Genomic DNA, 24,891 nt, shown 5'->3' on the forward strand with positions numbered 1-24,891 from the left:
AATTACAATTTTTCCGTTCCGCGGTAATTCCGCATACCGCCGATCCCAAATTCCGCTTCCTTTTAATTCTGGCGATATTCCAGACCAGTTCCGCGGTATTCCGCGGTATACGGAATTCCGTCGGAAAAATTTTAATATCTCTCTCTCTCTCTCTCTCCCTCTTCCTATCCATCCATCCCTTATATCATCCAGTACAGAATTGCAGATTTTCAAAACAGCTTATATACCATAGCTGGGATTTGAACCCAGGACTCAGTGTGTAGTAGGTATCTGTCTTACCCTCTAGACCATGAACCACACTACATGCTAAAGCTGGCCTAGCATAAAGCATACTACCATTATGATCAATTCAATAGTAAAAGTAGCATGATTAAGGATTTGTACTTTTTGAAAAGCATGCTTATATACCATAGCTGGGATTTGAACCCAGGACTCAGTGTGTAGTAGGTATCTGTCTTACCCTCTAGACCATGAACCACACTACATGCTAAAGCTGGCCTAGCATAAAACATACTACCATTATGATCAATTCGATAGTAAAAGTAGCATGATTAAGGATTTGTACTTTTTGAAAAGCATGCTTATATACCATAGCTGGGATTTGAACCCAGGACTCAGTGTGTAGTAGGTATCTGTCTTACCCTCTAGACCATGAACCACACTACATGCTAAAGCTGGCCTAGCATAAAGCATACTACCATTATGATCAATTCGATGGTAAAAGTAGCATGATTAAGGATTTGTACTTTTTGAAAAGCATGCTTATATACCATAGGTGGGATTTGAACCCAGGACTCAGTGTGTAGTAGGTATCTGTCTTACCCTCTAGACCATGAACCACACTACATGGTAGTAGGTATCCTTCTTACCCACTAGACCATCAAACACATGGATGGATGGAGGGGAGAGAGAGAGAGAGAGACAGAGAGAGAGAGAGACAGAGAGAGAGGGAGAGGGAGGGAGAGAGAGAGAGAGACTTTTGTGTCTTTCTCCTATTTCCCTTTCTTTCTTGTTTCCTTCCTTTATCCCCCCCCCCCATTTCCTGACATCTTCTCCCCCCTCCTCCTCTCCCCCTTTTTCCCCCCTTTCCTTTCCCTTATCCTCCCCTACCTCACTCCCTCCCCTCCCCCCTCAGTCCCTCCCTTTCTCTCCCCCCTTTTTTCATCCCCCCTTCCCCTCTCTTCCCAGGCAGGCATGATTGGTCATAGACCTACAACTTATATGCTTATATGTATCCATGTACTTTCTAGTTATATACATTGTACTCAAGAGCCGAACACCTCCTGAGGAAGTGACATTATATTTCCACGAAACGCGTCAAGTTGAGTGTTCAATCTTGTTAACAATACTTTGTCAGTATCTTTAGATATGAGATCTAATGGTGGAACAGATGATTTGAATACCCTCATACCATATTGATCCCCCACCAAAGTTTGTCTAGCATGGTGGTTGTGTTGCACTCTGTATATGTAAATGATACTACATTGTTCCAGGAAGCGACAGTGATGGTTCATTTTTAGAATATCTGTAAAAAAAAAATTCTATTTTAAAATGTTTAATTAAACTTTTATTTTTAATGCGTATTAATGACACGGGACTTTCTTGTGATTGATATGGTATATCTGACGCACATCCCAAACTCCCACAGACCCACTTCAATATTTAAAACCTATTAACTGGAAGGATGAGGATTTATTTACATGTTTATTCACAGACAGGCATGGGCTGAAATTCGGCTTCGGGTGATCCGGATAGTTACTATCCAGATTTCACCCAGTAATGCTGTGCGGGCTGGGCGGGGAGGTCAAGCTTACCTCTCTGACGTCTTCTTCGCTCGTCCCTCGGCGCCTCCCACGATGCGTTCCAATGCGCCGTCACGTGATTACAAACACTTCCTCCTTCCGCAGTAGTTATGCGCCTGCGCAGTACAGTATGGATGACGTCAGTGCGACTCAGTGAGCCGCATGGTGAAGTGCAAGCAGATGCCGACCTGGCGAGGTCGGCATCTGCAACGGAGGGGACCAGGAGCCACCGGAGCTGCAGCGAGGGCACAGGACAGCTGCAAGGGGCTGGAGGAAGGTAAGTGGATTTTTTTGTTTATTGTGCTCGGACCTTCCCTTTTAATTGTGTATGGCTACCTCTAGGGTCCTTTCACACTGCATCCATTGCTTTCAGGTCGCCATAGACAATATCACATCCCATGGTGATGCAATTATATTTTTACCGCCCATTCACATCAGGTGCGGTGGGTCTCGTCGGGGCAACGCGCAGCATGCTGTGGGTTTACCAGCCAACATTCGCATTTACAGTGGCAGTGAAACATACGTACATGAGTTATAATGGAAAAAAGTGGCAAGTTGGCACTGCTAATGTGGGTTCATTGTTGCAATCATAAAGTGCATATCAATTGCATAAAGTGTAAATGTGTGCATGGAAGGCGCATACCACGATGGAGAATCAGCAGTAGGGATGATCAGAGATATGCAAATTCTTCCGAGTTGAAGCAAATTTATGCACATTTTTATGCGAATATATGCAGCTTGAAAATGGACCAATCAATTTAAACCTGGGTTTAAATGGATTGGTCCATTTTCAAACTGCATACATTTGCATAACAAAAAGGGCATAATTTCAGAAGAATTTGCATCTCGTTGTTCATTCCTTATCAGTAGGAGGTGGGTGCAGGACATGAATTGTATGCTTCACAATATGTTGTATTGTGCGTTTAACATGCACTGTGACTTCACCATTGTTGCATTGCAAATGGTAAATTTAAAGGAATTCTATCGATTCACATATTTTCAATTGACACAGGAATTGTTTGGGAAGTGTTGCTAAGTACTGGTGTATACATTTTTAGTAGCAACCTCTTTGTTTACTGTTATCAAAATGCTTTCAAACTTTACTGACAAAACTGACTCTGAGCCATGAGGAGAGGGGAAATTCCCCTCACACTTGATCAGATAACTCTGTGTAACTGTGTGTGACAGAGAACAGCTGCAACTTCTGTGTCCTGTTTCGGACTGAAGTGTCTGTAGAGAGCAGAGGAAATGTAACTAATTGTTACAGCTTTTCATACTGTTTTTTTTTTGCTTTCAGAGTGAGTTTGATATTTGCTTTCTGTAGTCCGATATGCAACTCTGGCTGTGCATTGAAGTAGATACCCCTTCTGCAATTGATTTGTCCCAATATAGCTAATCCTACCCTCAGTAAATTACAGCTTTTGCCTCTGATATTTAACATGAAAGGTAGGAAAATGTTTACACAGCAACTTAGACATTATTTCTACATTGTCATTTTAGAACACTTGGGTATCGATAGTATTCCTTTAAGCTGGATGCAGTTTAAAATGAAAAGATAACTTTTAACAATGTTAGATTGCAAAGAGACTTGTGCAGCAGTGATCTATATTTCTAGGCCGTTTTATCATGATGGTGGAGTGCCCCTTTAAGAGCAGAAGATGGGAAAGGGATCCAGTGAGGCATCCTCTATATTCCGCTCAGTTCAGGTTTCCTTTTATCTAGACTGAGAAAAGTCAGACATCCATCAAATTCAACCTCCTACATATATGTATACATATTAATTAGATAATGCCTCAGGCATCATTTCACATGTTTCTTTAGTCATTCACACTCCATATTTGCACGCAGCAATCTCTCCCAGCACTATATTTATCTGCAATACTGCCTTGGATGCACATGAGTGACTTATCGGTATTTGTTTTCTGCTGTCTGAAGCATGATGGGTAATACGTAGCATCAGTGGTATGGGTAGAGATTACAGGGCACCTATAGTAAACATTTAGATCAGGGACTGCACACCTGGCCAGCCTTGAAAATGACAGTCCCTCTCCTTGTAATTGGTCGATCTTTCCAGACGGAAAAAACCTATGAAACTGCAGTGTTGTACTACTCAATGTGGTGCAATGCTATGCAGGGCCGTGCAGAGGGTCCTTAAGTGGGGGGTGCTCAAATTTAAAAAAGGGGCCTGGTAATGCCTTCCCCCGCATGCCCCCCCCCCCCTTCGTCGTTTCTGGCTAGGGGGGTATTGATTGCCATGCTGCTGAATGCAGATGATGGGTGCCATGTGGGTTCTGGGTGTAAGTACTGAGTGTCATGTGGGTTCTGGCTATGGTTGGGTATCAAGTGTCATGCGGGTGTTGATTGCAAGAACTTAGTGCCAGGTAAGATCTGGGTGCATGTACTGGATGTCATGTGGGTGCTGGGTGCAGGTACCGGGTGTGACATGGGTGCGAATACTTGGCGCCATGCCTGTACTGGGTGCTGGCTATGAGTGGGCTTTGGGCAACACGAGTTTTGAATGTAGGTAGTTTGGGTGCGGGTACGGGTTAAGTGGATACTTGGTGCAGATAGCGGGTGCCATGTGGAAGCTGCGTGCAGGTGTGAGTACTAGGTGCAATTTGTGGGTGCTGCAGGAAGGTGCAGGGCCATGCAGAGGATCCTCAAGGGTGTGGTGCTCAAATTTGAAATCGATAAATTGTGCTAAATTGTGTATGTAATACCCCCTCTCCAGAAAGCATAAGGCAGTCTTAATCCCCCCCCCCCCCCCCCCCCACACACACACACACACCTTTAAAGCAGTATCAGACAGACTTTGTGTCTCCTTCCAACTCTTTTGGTGCTACCACCCTCAAATCAGCAGTGATAGGTGCCCACCGTTAGTGAGTTAGAGTGGGCACAGTGAAGCCCACTGTGGAAGCACAGACTCACCTTTCATTACTGGGACCTCTGTCCCTTTTGATCAGCACCCAAGCCTCTTTTCAGGCAAAGAAGTGGTTGCCAATATGCAGTGGTTGCTAAGCATTAGTAGATGCAAAACTGCAGTAAGTGCCAAGGTGCAGTGGGTGCCCAGATGCAGTAGATGGTAAGACGCAAAGGTTCACTTTGTGGTACTCAGTCCCTTTTGAGTTCTGGGTGCAAGTACTGGATGTCATATGTGAGTGCTTGCTTTGTGTGCTGGGCACCAAGTGGAGGCTTAGTGCAACTGGAACTACTGCAGATGAAACATGTGGGTGTCGGGTGCAGGTACTGGGTATCACATAGGTGCAAATACTTGGTGGCGCCATGCCTGCATTGGGTGCTAGCTCTGGGTGGGTGTTGTGTGTCACGTGGGTTCTGAGTGCAGGTACTTCGGGTGCTAGTACTGGTTATGTGAGTGGGTGCCATGTGGAGGCTGTGTGCAGGTGTGAGTAGTGAGTGACATGTCAGAGCTGGGTGCAAGTACTGTGCCATGTAGGTGTAAGTACTGGGTGCCAGCTATAGGGTGAAGGGGTGCAGGTATTGGGTGTCATGTGGCTGTTTGATGCAAGTACTAAGTGTCATATTGAGGCCGGATGTGAGTATTGGGTGCAGGGTGCTTGGTGCAAGTACTGGGTGCTTGCTATAGTGGGGGTTACTGGTTGAGTGTAATGTAGGTGCTGAATATTGGTGGGATTGCTGTGGGTACAGGGGATGGGAGAACACTGTGGGTACTGCTATGAATGGCATAGTTGCTGCTAGGGGAGGTAGAGGTCAGTGTGGGTGCTGGGGGAAGGGTAGGCCACTGTGGGTGCTAGGAGAAGTCAGTGTGGTTACTGGAGGAGGGAGTGTATGCTGGGTGTTGGAGAAGTGTGGGCGCTGGCAATGGGAGAGGTCACTGTAGGTGCTGCTTTTGGGATGTGAGGTCCCTGTGGGTGCTGCAGGGGATAGGAGGGTAGCCACTGGGGGAAGAAAACATCACTGTGGGTGCTGGGGGAGGGATAGGTCAGTGTGGGTGCTGGGATAGGCAGGATCACTGCTAGAGCTGGGGAGGGAGAGGTCACTGTGGGTGCTAGGTGGAAGGAGAGGTCACTGTGGGTGCTGGGGGAGGGAGAGGTCACTGTGGGTCCCAGGTGGAGGAAGAGGTCACTGTGGGTGTTGGGTAAGAGAGAAGTCACTGTGGGTGCTAGGTGGAGGGAGAGGTCACTGTGGGTGCTAGGTGGAGGGAGAGGTCACTGTGGGTGCTAGGTGGAGGGAAAGGTCACTGTGGGTCCCAGGTGGAGGGAGAGGTCACTGTGGGTCCCAGGTGGAGGGAGAGGTCACTGTGGGTCCCAGGTGGAGGGAGAGGTCACTGTGGGTGCTGGGTAAGAGAGAGGTCACTGTGGGTGCTAGGTGAAGGGATAGGTCACTGTGGGTACTGGGTAGGGAGATGTCAGTATGGGTCCTAGGTGGAGGTAGAGGTCACTGTGAGTGCTAAGGGAGGGAGTGGTCACTGGGTACTAGGTGACTATGGGTGCTGGGGGAGGTAGAGGTCAGTATGGGTCCTAGGTGGAGGGAGAGGTCAGTATGCCACACTAGAGTTCCTGTCTGGGCTTCTTCACTTGAAAGTGTCCCAGGCGAGGGCGGGGCTTCCCATGGGTGGGCGGGGCTTATTGTGGTCGGGGCGGAGCTTATTTTACGCTGCAAGAGGGGCCTTTTTTGAGGATTATAAAAAAGGGGGGTGCCTGGGCACCCAGAGCACCCCCCTGTGCACGTGCCTGATGATATGGGCCGTCAATCTGCTGCCACTCCAGACCTGCCGCTGTTCGGTATCTTCAGCCTCATCTACACGGGTAGATGAGGCTGCGATCCGGCGGCTCGATTAGCCACCGGATCGCCTCTTCCGCGTGCCCGCCGCGTCCCTGCTCGCCGCGCGTGCGCCGTATTCGATTCCCCGCTCGTCCCCGCCGGCGCCGCTTATCTTCCGCTCGATTCCCTGCCATTGTCCACTCGCGGGGAGCGAGCAGGGAATAGGCGGTGCGGAGATCCGTCCTCTCGGATCTTATCAATCGAGCCGCATCAGCGGCTCGATTGATAAGGAGCATCGCGGCCGCATCTACTCGTGTAGATGCGGCTTTAGATTTCATGCTGAAATCTATTTAAAATCCATGGCTAGTGTGCTGCAGTAAAAGATCCCACTCAGATCTGATTTGATCTGATAGGGATCTATCTGATGGTCTAATCTGCTGCCATCCATAGGTATATAGCCGCGTTTAGTGCATAGCACCCTTGCCCTGCTTTCATTCCTCACCTGAACAGTATTTGCATGGGACCTGCATGTTTTCCCCATGCCTGTCTGTATTTTCTCCAATCTCCATTCCTATCCCAAGAACATTCTTGTAGGTTGCTTAGTAGCCCCCAGAACTGAGGCTAGAGAGTGATAGGAGAATCAAATAGTGAGCCACTTTGAGGGACAGCACCTGATGTGAACAGTTCACTGTATTCTGTATAACATGTCAAAATATAGCAACATATAATAATGACTTACCTGCCCAAAGCGACAGAAAAACGGTCAGCGTTTTGTAACTCTTCTAAGGAACTGCTGCCCTCCCTTCAGTACTAAGCCTACAATCATCCAGAGTAAAAGTGTGCTTCAACGAAATAGCCTACATCATAAAGTAACCTACATTCCCATAATTTGTCTGTTTGTCGAATTGTCCTACTACATCGAACCAACATACATTACACTGACCTAATACTATCCCCCCCTCCTGCCTAACACTAACCTACCACATCTAGTGCCTAACACTAACCCCCCCTCCTATTGCCTAATACGGACCCCCCTGCCTAACACTAACCCCCCTCCAATTGCCTAATACTAACCCCCCTCCTAATGCCTAACACTAACCCCCCTCTTACTGCCTAATACTAACACCCCCTCCTAATGCCTAACACTAACCCCCCCTCCTAATGCCTAACAAGGACCCCCTCCTAATGCCTAACACGGACCCCCCAATGCCTAGCACTAACCTCACTTCCTAATGCCTAACACTATCTCTCCTCCTAATGCCTACCACCAACCTTCCCTCCTAATGCCTAAAACGAACCTACCACATCTAGTGCCTACCACCAACCTCCCCTTCTAATGCCTAACACTAACCTCCCCTACTAATGCCTAACACTCCCCTCCTAATGTCTAACACTAGCCTCCCCTCCTAATGCTTAGCACGGTTACATAGTTACATAGTTGTTTTGGTTGAAAAAAGACATACGTCCATCGAGTTCAACCAGTATAAAGTACAACACCAGCCTGCTCCCTCACATATCCCTGTTGATCCAAAGGAAGGCGAAAAAACCCTTACGAGGCATGGTCCAATTAGCCCCTAAAGGGAAAAATTCCTTCCCGACTCCAGATGGCAATCAGATAAAATCCCTGGATCAACATCATTAGGCATTACCTAGTAATTGTAGCCATGGATGTCTTTCAACGCAAGGAAAGCATCTAAGCCCCTTTAAATGCAGGTATAGAGTTTGCCATAACGACTTCCTGTGGCAATGCATTCCACATCTTAATCACTCTTACTGTAAAGAACCCTTTCCTAAATAAATGGCTAAAACGTTTTTGCTCCATGCGCAGATCATGTCCTCTAGTCCTTAGAGAAGGCCTAGGGACAAATAGCTCATCCGCCAAGCTATTAAAGCTATTATATTGCCCTCTGATGTATTTATACATGTTAATTAGATCCCCTCTAAGGCGTCTTTTCTCTAGACTAAATAAACCCAGTTTGTCTAACCTTTCTTGATAAGTGAGACCTTCCATCCCACGTATCAATTTTGTTGCTCGCAGAGCCGGGACATGGTCCTCCAGCACCCAAGGCTGAGACACCAAAGTGGGCCCCCCCCCACCCCTCCCACCCCAGCTGCCACTCACTGATTGCTGTTAGACTAAGAGGGCCACAGGGCCCACAACCTCCCCAACACCTTAATATGTAGTTATCTGGCTTACAGTCACTGCTATGTATCCCCATTTCTTATTTCTTTTTACTTCATACACAATTAGGAATGACAGCTGAATGAATTGTGCGCCCCCTCCTACACTGCGCCCTGAGGCTGGAGCCTCTCCAGCCTATGCCTCGGCCCGGCCCTGGCTCGTCTCTGCACCTGCTCTAAAACTGCAATATCTTTTTTGTAATGTGGTGCCCATAACTGAATTCCATATTCCAGATGTGGCCTTACTAGAGGCTTAAACAGGGGCAATATTATGCTAGCATCTCGAGTTTTTATTTCCCTTTTAATGCATCCCAAAATTTTGTTCGCTTTAGCTACAGCGGCTTGGCATTGATTATTTAACTTGTTGTCAATGAGTACTCCTAAGTCCTTCTCCAAGTTTGATGTCCCCAACTGTATCCCATTTATTTTGTATGGTGCTAGACCATTAGTACGTCCAAAATGCATGACTTTACATTTGTCAACATTGAATTTCATCTGCCATGTATGTGCCCATATAGCCACCCTATCCAGATCCTGTTGCAATATGACACTATCTTCCTGAGAGTTGATGATTCTGCACAATTTTGTATCATCTGCAAAAATAGCAACATTGCTCACTAGTACTACTGCATCTACTAGGTCATTAATAAATAAATTGAAGAGCACTGGACCCAGAACAGACCCCTGTGGGACCCCACTGCTAACAGTCTCCCATTTTGAGTACGATCCATTGACCACAACTCTTTGTTTTCTGTCCATTAGCCAGTTCCCTATCCATGAACACAGACTCTTCCCCAGTCCTTGCATCCTCAACTTTTGCACCAGACTTTTGTGGGGAACAATGTCGAAGGCCTTTGCAAAGTCCAGGTATATCACATCTACAGCATTCCCAATATCCATATTAGCATTCACTACTTCATAAAAGCTGAGCATGGTAGTCAAACAGGACCTGTCTTTAGTAAACCCATGTTGATGCTGAGAAATAAGATTATTTTCTACTATGAAGTCATGTATAGTATCTCTTAGTAACCCCTCAAATAGTTTGCATACAACTGATGTTAAGCTTACAGGTCTATAATTTCCTGGATCTGATTTTTTGCCCTTCTTAAATAATGGAAAAACGTGGGCTGTACGCCAATCCACTGGGACTCTGCCAGTTGCAAGAGAGTCACAAAAGATAAGATAAAGGGGTTTATCTATAACTGAACTTAATTCCCTTAGCACCCGAGGATGCATGCCATCCGGGCCAGGTGCCTTGTCTATTTTTAATTTAATTAGTCTTGCCTTCACTTATTCCTGCGTTAAGTATTTAATATTACAGTTAGAAGATTGAGACTCTTCCGCCTCTGTAGTTTGCAACAGTGCTGTTTCCTTTGTGAAGACAGAAGCAAAGAAAGCATTTAATAACTCTGCCTTACCTTGGTCATCCACCATTGAGTTCTCACCCTCATCCTTTAGGAGTCCTATACAGTCAACCTTTCTTTTTTTAGAGTTAATGTACTTGTAAAACTTTTTTGGGTTAGATTTGATATCCTTAGCGATTTGTTTTTCAGCTTCAATCTTTGCCTGCCTAATTTCTTTTTTACAATTTTTTTTGCACTCCTTATAATTGCTTAGTGCAGCCTCGGTCCCCTCTTGTTTTAAGACCTTATAGGCATTCTTTTTCCTCTTCATTTTATCTTTAACCTTTCTATTCATCCATAGAGGCCTTTTTTTATTCCTAGATATTTTGTTTCCATATGGGATATACATACTACAATATTGATTGAGTATAAGTTTAAAAGCTTGCCATTTCCCTTCAGTGTCTTCCCCTTGTAGTACATTATCCCAGTTCACCAAACTTAGTGCCTGCCTAATTTGATTGAACTTTGCTTTTCTAAAATTCATAGTTTTAGTGGTCCCGCTGCCCCGTGGCCTATCAGTCACCAGATCAAACGTTATCATGTTGTGATCACTATTTCCCAAATGTTCTTGAACCTGCACATTTGATACATTATCTGGTCTATTAGAAATTATCAGATCCAGTAACGAATTCCCCCTAGTTGGTTCAGTTACCATTTGAGTCAAGTAATTGTCCTGTAGTGCTGCCAGAAATCTGCTGCTTTTACCAGAATGGGTAGCCTCAATACTCCAGTCAATGTCTGGAAAGTTGAAGTCGCCCATAATTATGACCTCATTTTTACCTGCAGCTTTTTCAATCTGCTGTAGTAATCGCAGTTCTGCAGCTTCATTAATAAGAGGTGGCCTGTAGCATACCCCAATAAGCAATTGGCAACTTTTATTTCCACCATGAATATTTACCCAAACGGACTCCACATCTTCGCAATCTTCCTCCATCTCATCGTTGAGGACAGCTGTAAGAGAATTCTTAACAAAGAGACAAACCCCTCCACCTTTTTTCCCTGTTCTATCCCTCCTAAACACATTGTATCCTTTTAAATTAGCTATCCAGTCATGGCTTTCATCCATCCATGTCTCGGTTATTCCCACAATGTCATAGCCTTTGTCATTCAGAATGAACTCTAGTTCGTCTATTTTATTTGCAAGGCTCCGAGCATTGGTTACCATGCACTTTATATTTTTACCACCACATTTACCAATTTTGTTTACATGAAATGGGCTACTTGAATTTTTACCAACCTCCTTAATCTTTACACTGTCCCCACCCCCCTCTCCACCCCCCATAATGTTAGGCTCCCACTGTCTTTTTACCTCATCTTGTCTACGTATTGAGACTTTATCCTCCCGCCTCCCCCCAGATCCTAGTTTAAAATCTCCTCCAACCGTTTAGCCATCTTCTCCCCCAATGCAGCTGCACCCTCCCCATTAAGGTGCAGCCCATCCCTGCTGTAGAACCTGTAGCCGACTGCAAAGTCTGCCCAGTTCTCCAGGAACCCAAACCCTTCCTTCCTTCACCAATTTCTCAGCCACTTATTTAACTCCCTAAGCTCCCTCTGTCTCTCAGATGTAGCACGTGGCACTGGCAGTATTTCAGAAAACACCACCTTGGAGGTCCTTGCTTTAAGTTTATCTCCAAGTACCTGAAAATCATTTTTGAGGACCTTCCATCTCCCACTAACTTTGTCATTGGTGCCAATGTGTACCATGACAGGTGGGTCTTCCCCAGCCCCACCCTTTAATCTGTCAATTCTTTCCGCTACATGCCGAACCCGAGCACCCGGGAGGCAACAGACTGTACGGCATTCACGGTTTCTTCGACAGATTACCCTATCTGTGCGCCTAATAATTGAATCCCCTACCACCAGTACCTGTCTAGCCTTAGCTGCATTCCTATTCCCTTTCTCGTTACAGCAGTCTGCCCCTTGGTTGCTAAGGAGCACATCCTGCTGCAACATTGCTACTCCTGAATCATCCTCCCCAATATTACGCAAAGAAGCATACTTATTAGTGAGGGACAACTCGGGACTAGCCTCCCTGCCACTTTTTCCCCTACCCCTTCTAACTGTGACCCAACTAGCGGCTGCCTCTGCTTCTTGGTCCGGCTGTACTCCACCCTCCTCATCTTCAACGGTTCCATCCAGTGTCTGGATCGTGAGATCCAAGCTCTTCTCCATGTTGTGTATGCGTCTCAGTGTTGCGAGATGCTTATTTAGCTCTGCGACTTCCGCCTCTAACTGAGCAACACGCACACACCCAGGGCAACAGTAAACACCCTCAATCCGCTGATCAAGGCATGCATACATGTTGCAGGATGTACACTGTACAGCATAGTCCAACATGATGACTTTTGTGTGGGGAAAAATTATTTAAAGTAAACTGTGGCGGTAAAAGATGAAACGGGAGAGTGAGTGTAGCTGGGGAGGAGGAAAGGGAGAGTAAGTGAAGTTGGGGAGTGAGTGAAGTTGGGGGGGAGGAGGGGGGGAGGAGGGGGAGGGGAGGAGGAGGGGCGGGAGGGGTGGAGGGAGGGGCGGGATGGGTGGAGGGAGGGGTGGAGGGAGCTTTTCTGTTGAATTATCTCACCTTATTAATGAACTCACAATTTATCTCCTTAAATGACTTGACTCACGATTTACCTCTCCTTATCTAACTTAACTCATGGGTTAGCTCTCCTTATTTGACATAACTCATGGTTTAGCTCTCCTTATTTGACATAACTTATGGTTTAGCTCTCCTTATTTGACATAACTCATGGTTTAGCTCTCCTTATTTGACATAACTTATGGTTTAGCTCTCCTTATTTGACATAACTCAGGGTTTTCAATTCAATTCACTTTATTGTCATTGTGTAACACAACGAAATTACTTTTCATGACAACCCCACGGTGCATATAGGGAACATAGTGTTAGTAACAAGGAAGAGAAGAAATTATACAAGTATGCCAGGTATTACAGATGTTTAAACAATTTGTACACAGTGTTAATTATTTCGGAGAGGATTCAGAGTTCATCAAGTTTATGGCGGATGGGAAAAAGCTGTCTTTCAGTCTGTTTGTGTGTGTGCGGATTGATCTAAAACGTTTACCTGATGGAAGGAGCTCAAACAGGGCATTTCCAGGGTGAGTGTTGTCCTTGATAATGTTTTTGGCCCTTCTCACGCTGCGAGTATTATACAAAAGTTCCAGTGATGGTAGTTCAGTGCCAATAATGGCTTCTGCTGTTTTAACAACTTGCTGAAGGGCTTCTCTAGTAGCCTTCGTGCAGCTCTTGTACCAGGCCGTCATGCAATTGGTCAGAATGCTTTCTATAGTGCATCTGTAGAAATTAACCAGCAGCTTCTGTGGGAGGTTAGCGCTCCTTAGTTTTCTCAGAAAGTAGAGGCGTTGTTGTGCTTTGCCAGATAGAGCTAAAGCATTGTCAGGCCAGCCCAGGACAGGTTCTCTGCGATGGTGACTCCCAAAAATTTGAAGCTGGAAAATCTCTCCACAGCCTCTGCATTGATCATTAGCTGTAGGTGAGTGGTCTTTTTGGTGGCCCTAAAGTCCAGAATAATTTCTTTGGTCTTCTTTGTATTTAATAACAGGTTGTTAATGTCGCACCATGCAGTCATGTTCCTAACCTCTTCTCTGTATGCAGCTTCCCCATTGTCTGATATAAGCCCAATGACAGTCATATCATCTGCAAACTTAACAATTCTGTTTGAGGTATTGATAGGCTGGCAGTCATGGGTGAAAAGTGCATAGAGGAGAGGGCTTAATACACAGCCCTGTGGCACGCCAGTGCTCAGGGTAAGGGTGGAGGATGTCTGTTTTCCTAGTCTGACAGTTTGAGGGCGATTAGTAAGGAAGTCCAATAACCAAGTACATATGGAGGAAGCAAGACCTAGTGCATGGAGTTTGTTGGTCAGCTGGCTAGGTACCATGGTGTTAAATGCTGAGCTGTAGTCAACAAAGAGCATCCTGACATAGGAGTTAGGCTTTTTCAGGTGTGAGAGGGCAGCATGGAGAGCTACACAGATGGCATCCTCAGTCGATCCATTTGTTCGGTAAGCAAACTGGTGTTGATCTAGATTTGCTGGGATGGAGGCCTTGATGTGTGTGGCTACCAGTCGTTCAAAGCACTTGGCGATGACAGGGGTTAGAGCAACTGGTCGATAATCATTCAGACAGGTTATCCTAGGATTTTTTGGGACTGGCACAATGGTTGTAGATTTAAGGCATGATGGGACTACACCCAAGAACAGAGAGAGGTTGAATATTTGTGTAAAAACATTCGCTATTTGACCAGCACAGGCCTGGAGCACACGTCCTTGCACACCATCAGGACCTGCAGCTTTCCTGGTGTTGATATTTGTGAGTGCTTTCTGCACTTCATGTATGTGAAGGATTAAAGGCTGTGAGTCTGTAGTGGGCCCAAAATTGACTGGAGGCCGATTGTTGTATTTTTCAAATCTAGCAAAGAAGTTGTTAAGTTTCTCTGCTAGGCTGGGGATGTTATTGTCCAGTGTATATTGAGTGCTATTCTTCTTTTTGTAATCTGTGAATATTTGAATGCTTTGCCACATCCTCTTTGGGTTTGAGTCATTTTCAAAGTTTTCCTCAATCCTTTGTTTGTATTTAAGTTTTGCATTTCGTATGCCTTTTTTCAGACTTGCTCTGGCTGAAGAATATGCTTCTTTGTCCTGTATTTTAAAAGCTTTGTTTCTATTCTTTAAAAGTTCCTTGAGTTCTTTTGTTATCCATGGTTTATGATTTGGGTAAACCGTAATTCTTTTGTTGACAGTGATGGTGTCCACACAGAAATTAACATATGACAATACAGAGGAAGTACTCGTCTCCAGGTCTGTTTCATGAAAGAAAATATCCCAATCTGTATTTTCAAAGCAATCTTGGAGCTGAGAGACGGCAGTCTCAGGCCAGACTTAAACAGACTTGCTAATTGGTTTAGCAGTGTTGATAATGGCTTTGTATGCGGGAATAAGAAACAAAGATAGATGGTCAGACTGTCCCAGTGGGGGGCGTGGGGTGATTTTATAGGCACCTTTTATGTTTGTAGAGACATGATCCAAGGTGTTTTCTCCTCTGGTTTTACAGTCCACATGTTGATAAAATCTGGGAAATAGCTTCTTAAGATTTGCTTGGTTAAAATCTCCAGCAATGATGGAAATTGCATCAGGTTGTGAGTTCTGTTGCTTACTAATGACATCAAACAGTTGTTCATTTGCTGACTTAGTATTGGTATGAGGTGGAATGTACACTGCCATAATAACTGTATGTTCCCTGGGTAGGTAAAAAGGTCGACATCTTAGTATTAGATATTCCACATCAGTTGAACAAGACTTGTTGATTATGGTTACGTTAGTGCACCAAGCATTATTGATATAAACACATAGACCTCCACCTGTTTTCTTGCCAGAATCATGCGTTCGATCAGCACGGTGAAGCGTGTGACCTGCAAGCTCAACTGCAGCGTCTGGTATGGAGGGGTCCAGCCATGTCTCCGAAAAAATCAAAAGGCAACAGTCTCTCATAGTTTTATACATGGAGATATCCAGTCAGAGCTCATCCATTTTATTTGTGAGGGATCTCACATTTGCAAGAAGTGCGCTAGGAAGAGGGGTTTTATGTGGTGTAGCTCTCAGTCTTCGCTTTCTGCTCCGTCTATTTCCGAGGATAGCAGTGGTTAACGAAAGTCCCGGTGATCTAAGAATCTCCTCCTAAGAAGCTCTACTTATTTGACATAACTCAGGGTTTAGCATTCCTTATTTGACATAACTCATGGTTTAGCTCTCCTTATTTGACATAACTCATGGTTTAGCTCTCCTTATTTAACATAACTCATGGTTTAGCGCTCCTTATTTGACATAACTCATGGTTTAGCTCTCCTTATTTGACAACTCAAGATTTAGCTCTCCTAATCTATTTATCTCATGAATTATCTCTCCTTATTTGTTTATCTCATGCATTAGCACTCCTTACAGTTAAGGTGAAAAATAAGTAACCTTTGTGAATTAACCCCCTAGTGTCTAACACTAATTCCCCTCCTAATGCCTAACACTCACCCCTCCTCCTAATGCCTAACACGAACGCCCCCCTCCTAATGCCTAACACTAATCTCCCCTCCTAATGTATAACACTACCTCCCCTTCTAATGCCCAAAACTAACCCCCCCTCCTAGTGCCTAACTCTGCCCCCCCTCCTCATGCCTAACACTACCCCCACCTCCTAATGCCAAACACTTACCTCCTCTCCTAATGCCTAACACTAACCTCCCCTCCTAATGCCCAACACTAACCCCCCCCCCTTCCTAGTGCCTAACTCTGACCCCCCTCCTAGTGCCCAACACTAACCCCCCTCCTAGTGCCTAACTCTGACCACCTCCTAATGCCTAACACTAAACCCCCTCTTAGTGCTTACCACTAACTCCCCTTCCTAATGCCTAACATTACCCCCCCCCCCCCATGCCTAACACTAACCTATTGCATCTAGTGCCTAACACTAACACTAATTCCTCTCCTATTGCCTACTACCCCCCCATGCCTAGCACTAATCTTACCCTTCTAGTGCCTAACTCTAACCTACCAATTCTAGTGCTTACCACTAATCTTCCCACATCCTGTGCCTAACACTAACCTAACCTCTTTCACCTATGCTCGTAGGCTGGTTCAACGCATAGGCTATTACGCTGGAGCATTGCGCCTTTATACTATTTATTTGTTGTCCCTGATTTTACCCTTGCCACCCTTTTCATGGGGGTCAGCAAGTCATCTCCTATGAGTTCCTGCAGCAGATTGGGTTCATTTGGTCCCTCAGCTGCACTCACAGAGTAATGTCTTATTCATGAGTTGGCATCTTGCCTTGGCACAAGTCCATGACTACCTTATGGTAAAGAAAGCCCTGATCACTTGCCTTATATGGCTTCACTGTATACATTAACTGCAGATGCACCGCAACCATCATGTCACCGGCAGCGGGAGGGGCTGAGTGGCATTACCACCAAATGATGTTAAGCAAGGGTGCTTAGTAAATGTGGCACATCTGTCCAGAGGGGGATACTCTGCCTGACATGTGGATTACAAGAGATTAAATAGAAGGGATTTGTATGACCAGGATTAACCCTCTGGTGGCTAGGAGAGGCTCTGTAATTAACCACATGACATTTTCTTTTTTAGGCAAGAGGCTGTCACTGCTTGTAGGAAAGAGCTAAAACCCCACAGAACCACTCCTGCCCATTTCTAAAGGCTGTGTCACTTTCAGAAGGGTATTGGGTGTCAGTTGATCTCTATGGAGGCTGGCAGTGTTTGTCAACAGCAGTGCAGTATGGTGGAGAAAGGGTTAGTAGCAGCAGCAGTAGCAGTACAGCATCCTCTCTGCTCCCTCCCTCCCTTGCTAGCAGAGAAGCAGAGACACTGAGAGAGGAGGACAGAGTGTACAGCCGATCCCAGCATCTAGGTATGTGACGGGGCTAGGACACATGTGGGGTTGTCCAGGGAGAGCCAGGGGACTCTGGGACTATATAGGAATGCATTCTTCCATGCTATGTTCTGCTGCTACTATTCTGCACTTGTTCACCCCACTGCTATACAGAGGAGACTTAGTACAACTCTCAGATCATATAGTTTCAAGACCTGCTCACTAATCCTGCAATAATAAGCTTAACTCCTATACAACACCTTGACACCTACATAGAACACCTTCATTTATCCCACATATTGCCAGTGTGTAACGAGTTTCCATAAGTAGTCACTCTAATTTTCATTTCATGTATTTTTACATGTAACCCTTTCATAGACCGATTATACTTATGCCAACTCCTATATACTACATTGACTTTTTCTATATAGTGAAAACAGAATCGCTCTAACTCAAAGCTAAACCTATACCTTGAACTCATCCTACTGTACAAACACTTTATATTTAGCTTTGCTATACTTTAAACATTACAGAATTCCCCATAAATGTATTCTACATAGAGATCTAACCCTAAAACCCCTAAAATTCCTAACCCAACTGAAAAACTCCTATAGGTAACCATTCTGCCACACAACTCACACACTGCATAGTTGACGACAGTCATACCCAACATTGCTTTCTGCAAGCTATTTATATTATAAGTGATCTCATTCTCTTGTGCTATGGATTTGTATATGGTAGATTTACACATTTCTATAGGATACCCTATACAGCTCAATTATATCTTCCATTTCTGTAGTTGGTATTTGTATCTCTTCAACTATTGATATGTGTAGGATTACGGACCTGGATTCTCATAGCGCAGGTCTAGCATATAGCACACCTGTATGATATCTTTATTATAATACATAGCTATCTGTATAGGATAGAAGGACCCTACACAGCTCATTTATATCTTCCATTTCTCTAGTAGGTATTTGTATCTCTTAAACTATTGATGTATGTAGGATTATGAACTAGGATTCTTGTAGCGCAGATCTAACATACAACACACCTGTGTGATATCTTTATTATAATCCATAACTATCGGTATAGGATAGAAGGACCCTACACAGCCCATTCGTATCTTCAATTTCTGTAGTTGGTATTGGTATCTCTTAAACTATTGATGTGTGTAGGATTATGAACCTGGATCCTTGTGGCGCAGGTATAGTAAACAGCACACCTGTATGATATCTATATTATAATCCATAGCTGCAATCTATACTACAAAGGGTATGTGTTGAGACTCTGTGTTGTTTGACAGGCATCCTATAACCTATCATTTAGTGCAACTCTTGTAGACTGTGGCACTTGAACTAATTCTCCATCCAGCATTCTCCACCTATTCATAGCCAGAGGATTGCCTCTGAGTCTATTCTATTGTGTTGTAAAGTGTGTGCTGATCTTGGAGACTGATGTGTAATGTACGTCTATCGCGAGCTGATCCATGTAGATGATTACTCTCGTACAAGTGTCCCCGTTGTCCTATCTCTCTGAACGGAGCACATCTGAGCCTGGTATCTGCTCTTCTGCAGCTCGCTCTGATGATTCAGTATCTGGTCATATGTCAAATAAATTCCTTGTTCCGTTTTAAACTCCGGCTCCTCCTAAGCATTCTGCTGTCACTCCGTCTGTTCCGTCGGGCTCGCTCTTATTCCATCAACCGCTACAGAGTGGGACATAATTGTCTCGTCCAAGGTCACAAATGGGCGACAACTGACAACAGAACATGAATTAGGCTCTGTGGTATGAATGTCACAGCTGCGGTCTCACAGCGGTGGTTTAAACAAGGGACCGTCATTGCCTTGTATGATTACCAGATAATCTACAGCCTTGTATGAATCAGTTGTGTGGCAGTGCGAGCTCCGCACTACGCTGTTTGGGTTTATTAGGTTATTAAACTATTGTGTGTATTACGGTCAGAGACTGTCACATTCCATTATGTGTCATCCATCTATCGGGTATTCCCACACATCAGTTTTCATTAGACAGATCTGTGGAATCTGGAAATGCCAGACCGTTGTGCCATTTTCAGATAGAGGACAATAACTGTTGTGATTTGTTGTTGTCTCACAGCTTTGTTTTGTTGATGTCATCTTTCTTCTCACTCTGAGCGGCTTCTTATTCCTTCCCACAGTCCAGATTATCCTGACTAAGTCTGCAGTGCTCTCAGGCTTTTTCACCAGAGTGTTTCTTTGCAGTTTCAGGTGACCCCACGCTTGCATCCAGCTTCAGTAACTGTGTCGCTCTTCTTCTGTATAGTACAGCTTTCCTTAATCTTTTTAGATTCAAGGAACCCCTACAAAATTCTTCGGGTCTCTGGGTACCCCTGCATAAAATTTGTGAATAAAATTGCGTCAATTTTATGAGTTTTATCTATCTACTATTATACACCTTTTGGTTAACAATAGTACCAAGGGCATATTACATATGCAGCAATCGCTACCCCATGTTACAAATTCAGTAATTACCCTCACATATGAAATACAGCAATCGCCCCTAATAAGAACGGAAGCATTTACCCCACAGTGCAGAAATCATCTCACATGAACTGCAATAATTACCTCACAGTGCAACAATCACCACAATATGAAATACAACATTTACCCCACATATGAAGCACAGTAATCACCCCATATATGAACTGCAACAATTACCCCATAGTGCAGCAATTACCCCACATATGAAGTATCTCCCCACATATAAAATTCAGCACTCCCCCCATATGAAATGCAACAATTACCCCCATTTGTAATAGAGCAATCGCCTCCCTATGAAAATTTCCAGCATAGGGTGCATCGGGCCCTTTATCGGACACAACTCATGATTTATCTCTCCTTATGTGACTAAACTCGTGGTTTAGTTTTCATTATCTGTTTATCTCACAAACTAGCTCCCATTATCTGTTTATCTCAAACTATCTCTCCTTCTAGTTCAGATGAAAAACAAGTAAGGTGAGATAATTCAAGAAAAAAGCTTTATGAATCAATCCCTCATCTGTCTTAACTCACTGTGTAGCTTTCCTTATCTGTATATCTAATTCTCTCTTTGTAGTTGAGGTGGAAAAAGATAAGGATAGAAAATAGATGGTGTGGTATCAATGGAGTCCGAGGACCTTCTAAAGTAGACAAAAAACGAGACAGGGACACCAGGAGCCCCTGATACTGTAGCACGTCGAGGGTATGGGACACTCAACAACAGTATGTGCAGAATACTTACAAGAATAGGTTGCAAGACCAGCAACCACAGTGTAACGGCTGGTGAGGAAAGCCCGTCCTCACTCGGGTTCTTTAATCTTAGACAATGTAGGTTGCTCTCCAGGAAAAGAAAAGGGGTTGTAAGGGTTTCAAGGAACCAACATACATGGCCAGCACGCCGAGCTGAGGGGATTGGTGTGGGATATTACTGGGAGGAAGGAGGTGCCCCAAGATGTGATGTGTGGAAGGGGAAATGTCAGCTGGATAGAATAAATAGGTTTACCTCTAAAAGAAGGGGGTTGCCCAAATAAATTAACAAAATAAATTTTTTAATAGATACCAGACACTTGAATAACACGTTTCGTGTTTCGCAGTCCACTTCATCAGATGAAATAACAAAAGTGTCTTAATAGTAGCGTTTTGCAAGCAGGGAATGTATTAAGACGCTTTTTGTTATTTCATCTGAGGAAGCGGACTGTGATCCGCGAAACCCGTTATCATTCAAGTGTCTGGTTTCTATCAAAAATGTTATTCATTTATTTGGGCTACCCCCTTCTTTTAGAGGTAAGCTTATTTATGTATGTTTTATCCAGCTTACATTATTCACTCCATACATCACATCTTGGGGCACCTCCTCCCTCCCAGTAATAAGGATAGGAAATGAATGAGATAAGTTTTGTGAATCAGGACATGTGAAGGGTAGTATAATATTTTAGTCTGGATGTAAATGAGGATGAGCAATAGGCATCATATGGATTCCTGTACCTGGAACCAGCGCCTTGTTATTGTCTGGCACCTTGGCAAGTTTGTGGACAGATGATGTGGTTTCAGTAGGGAAAGCTGTTTCAGTTTATGTAACAATCTTTGGTACAAAGCCACAGAAGTCTTCTGAGCCCTGTACTGTGTCTGTAGGATGGTTTTATTAATTCCCAGGGTTTTTATTGCATCAGTATTGGAAAGGGCTTTATAGAGAACATGAACCGATGTTACCCGGCAAAGAGAATTTCGACATTCTAATATTCAGTTGAGTAACTACAATTCATTTGCCCCCCCAGTGAATCTTTGGGGCCCCCCAATGTTTACACCCTTCCTTTGCCTACTCCTGGTGACCCATCTCACAAGGGTCATAAAACAAGTGTGGCCATCATGATCTTCACACCCAAAACAAGTGTAGCCACAAAAACATCTGATCTGAAGGATAGTCCCCTGTATCAGAGGAAGGGAAGCTTAGTAGCTGGGGCCCCAAAAACAGCTCTGGGTCCTCCTGCAGGGGCTGCTCCCCTGTGATGATGCCCTAGTTACACAAACACCTGATCTGCAGTACAGTCCCTGTGTCAGAGGAAGAGAAGGTTAGTAGATGTTAAGTTTTAACTGTTTTATTGTTTTTGCTCAATGACACATTCATTGAAGTATGCCAGAGCTAAAATCTATGAACTATTGATCCTTTTTATCTCTTTCCTGCTCTCAGAAGCCATTTTTCTGCTAAGAAAGTGTTTTATAGTTGGAATTTCTTATCAGTGAGGGTCACACTGTAGTTACTTCCTGTCTGAGTCAGGACTGAGTCAGCCACTTACATACCTGATATTTAACTCTTTCAGGCAGAGAAAGAAAAAAAAGGAACACAGCATAGTTATTAGTGTGCTTGGCACTGTACATACCCATGTCTATCTTAACATGTCACACATCACTTCGGGTAACCAAGCTAGTGAAAAAAAAAAATATCCACTTACCTTCCTCCAGCCCGTGGCAGCCGTCCTGTGCCCTCGCCGCAGCTCCAATGACTCCCGGTCTTCTGGTGCAGCCGACCTCGCCAGGTCGGGTTCCGGGTCGGCTTCTTCTTCACTTGCACAGTACCGTCCTGATGACGTCGGAGGGACCACGTGACCCGCGTGGAGGAGTGCAGAAGAAGCCGACCCGGAACCCAACCTGGCGAGGTCGGATGCACCAGCAGAGAAGACCGGGAGTCATCGGAGCTGCGACGAGGGCACAGGACCACTGCCACGGGCTGGAGAAAGCCCCAGGTAAGTGGATCTTTTTTTTTTCCCTAGCTTAAACAATCACTTTAAGCCTCGCACACATACTAGAAGATCTGTTTAATCTTGGCCAAGGGCATATCTGGGTAATATGAGCCTATTGCAAACACTGAAATTGCGCCCCCTCCCAGTCAGAGCCCCATTCCCCTCTAAAAACAGCGTCCTTTCTCGCATACATGTGTTATGGTTGCCTGTGGTTTTTGGATCTGGATATTGCTGAAGTTACTTTTTTTACATATCTCTTCTTATTCCCTCTCTGTCCTCTTTTCTAACACTATGCCTAGTGTGCACTACATACATAAGTAGCCATGTTCCCAAGATAACAAAATTCATCTGACTGAAGTCTGAGTGATGAGGAACCATGGGGCAGGCTTGGTGGCGCAGCACAGAGCAGGCATGGGGCAGGAATGGTGGCGCAGCACAGAGCAGGCATGGGGCAGGCTTGGTGGCGCAGCACAGAGCAGGCATGGGGCAGGAATGGTGGCGCAGCACAGAGCAGGCATGGGGCAGGAATGGTGGCGCAGCACAGAGCAGGCATGGGGCAGGAATGGTGGCGCAGCACAGAGCAGGCATGGGGCAGGCTTGGTGGCGCAGCACAGAGCAGGCATGGGGCAGGAATGGTGGCGCAGCACAGAGCAGGCATGGGGCAGGAATGGTGGCGCAGCACAGAGCAGGCATGGGGCAGGCTTGGTGGCGCAGCACAGAGCAGGCATGGGGCAGGAATGGTGGCGCAGCACAGAGCAGGCATGGGGCAGGCTTGGTGGCGCAGCACAGAGCAGGCATGGGGCAGGAATGGTGGCGCAGCACAGAGCAGGCATGGGGCAGGAATGGTGGCGCAGCACAGAGCAGGCATGGGGCAGGAATGGTGGCGCAGCACAGAGCAGGCATGGGGCAGGAATGGTGGCGCAGCACAGAGCAGGCATGGGGCAGGAATGGTGGCGCAGCACAGAGCAGGCATGGGGCAGGCTTGGTGGCGCAGCACAGAGCAGGCATGGGGCAGGAATGGTGGCGCAGCACAGAGCAGGCATGGGGCAGGAATGGTGGCGCAGCACAGAGCAGGCATGGGGCAGGCTTGGTGGCGCAGCACAGAGCAGGCATGGGGCAGGAATGGTGGCGCAGCACAGAGCAGGCATGGGGCAGGAATGGTGGCGCAGCACAGAGCAGGCATGGGGCAGGAATGGTGGCGCAGCACAGAGCAGGCATGGGGCAGGAATGGTGGCGCAGCACAGAGCAGGCATGGGGCAGGAATGGTGGCGCAGCACAGAGCAGGCATGGGGCAGGAATGGTGGCGCAGCACAGAGCAGGCATGGGGCAGGAATGGTGGCGCAGCACAGAGCAGGCATGGGGCAGGCTTGGTGGCGCAGCACAGAGCAGGCATGGGGCAGGAATGGTGGCGCAGCACAGAGCAGGCATGGGGCAGGAATGGTGGCGCAGCACAGAGCAGGCATGGGGCAGGCTTGGTGGCGCAGCACAGAGCAGGCATGGGGCAGGAATGGTGGCGCAGCACAGAGCAGGCATGGGGCAGGAATGGTGGCGCAGCACAGAGCAGGCATGGGGCAGGAATGGTGGCGCAGCACAGAGCAGGCATGGGGCAGGAATGGTGGCGCAGCACAGAGCAGGCATGGGGCAGGAATGGTGGCGCAGCACAGAGCAGGCATGGGGCAGGAATGGTGGCGCAGCACAGAGCAGGCATGGGGCAGGCATGGTGGCACAGTACAGAGCAGGCATGGGGCAGGCATGGTGGCACATTACAGAGCAGGCATGGCGCCCATCATGCTGTGGCGCCCATGGCACGAACCTTATCTGTACCCCTCTAGATTTGCTTCTGATCTTGGGAGAAAAAATAGCATCATTGCAGGCATCTTCTCATAGAGATCCACCAGCCCCTCCCTTCATCACTGACATGAATGACTGCTGTGCTACTATTATTTTCCCTGCTGCAGGGTGTCTCCCACTCCACCTCCACCTTTCTTACCCTTTCCCCATTCTATAGACCAGATGGTCCAACCACTACTGTTATACTATAGTTTCATCAACAAAGTTATGCTGGGGCTTCTGGCCATGTCTATATCAGATTGTAGGG

General features: G+C 45.9%; 1 protein-coding gene across 15 annotated transcripts in view; it reads left to right on the forward strand.

Annotated features, from left to right (window-relative positions):
- The window catches only part of TMEM91 (transmembrane protein 91), a 510,612-nt gene that overhangs the window by 380,252 nt on the left and 105,469 nt on the right, over positions 1–24,891 (forward strand). The window contains exon 1 of one of the 15 annotated variants that reach the window (XM_068250627.1): positions 17,405–17,575. The exons of the other annotated variants lie outside the window; for them this stretch is intronic. The gene's annotated coding sequence lies outside the window, so the exon portion shown is untranslated. Of the gene's footprint in view, positions 1–17,404; positions 17,576–24,891 lie in introns of those variants that run through there. 15 annotated transcript variants of the gene reach the window in all.

This window comes from Hyperolius riggenbachi, chromosome 8, assembly GCF_040937935.1.
Source record: "Hyperolius riggenbachi isolate aHypRig1 chromosome 8, aHypRig1.pri, whole genome shotgun sequence".
Lineage (NCBI taxonomy): Eukaryota > Metazoa > Chordata > Amphibia > Anura > Hyperoliidae > Hyperolius > Hyperolius riggenbachi.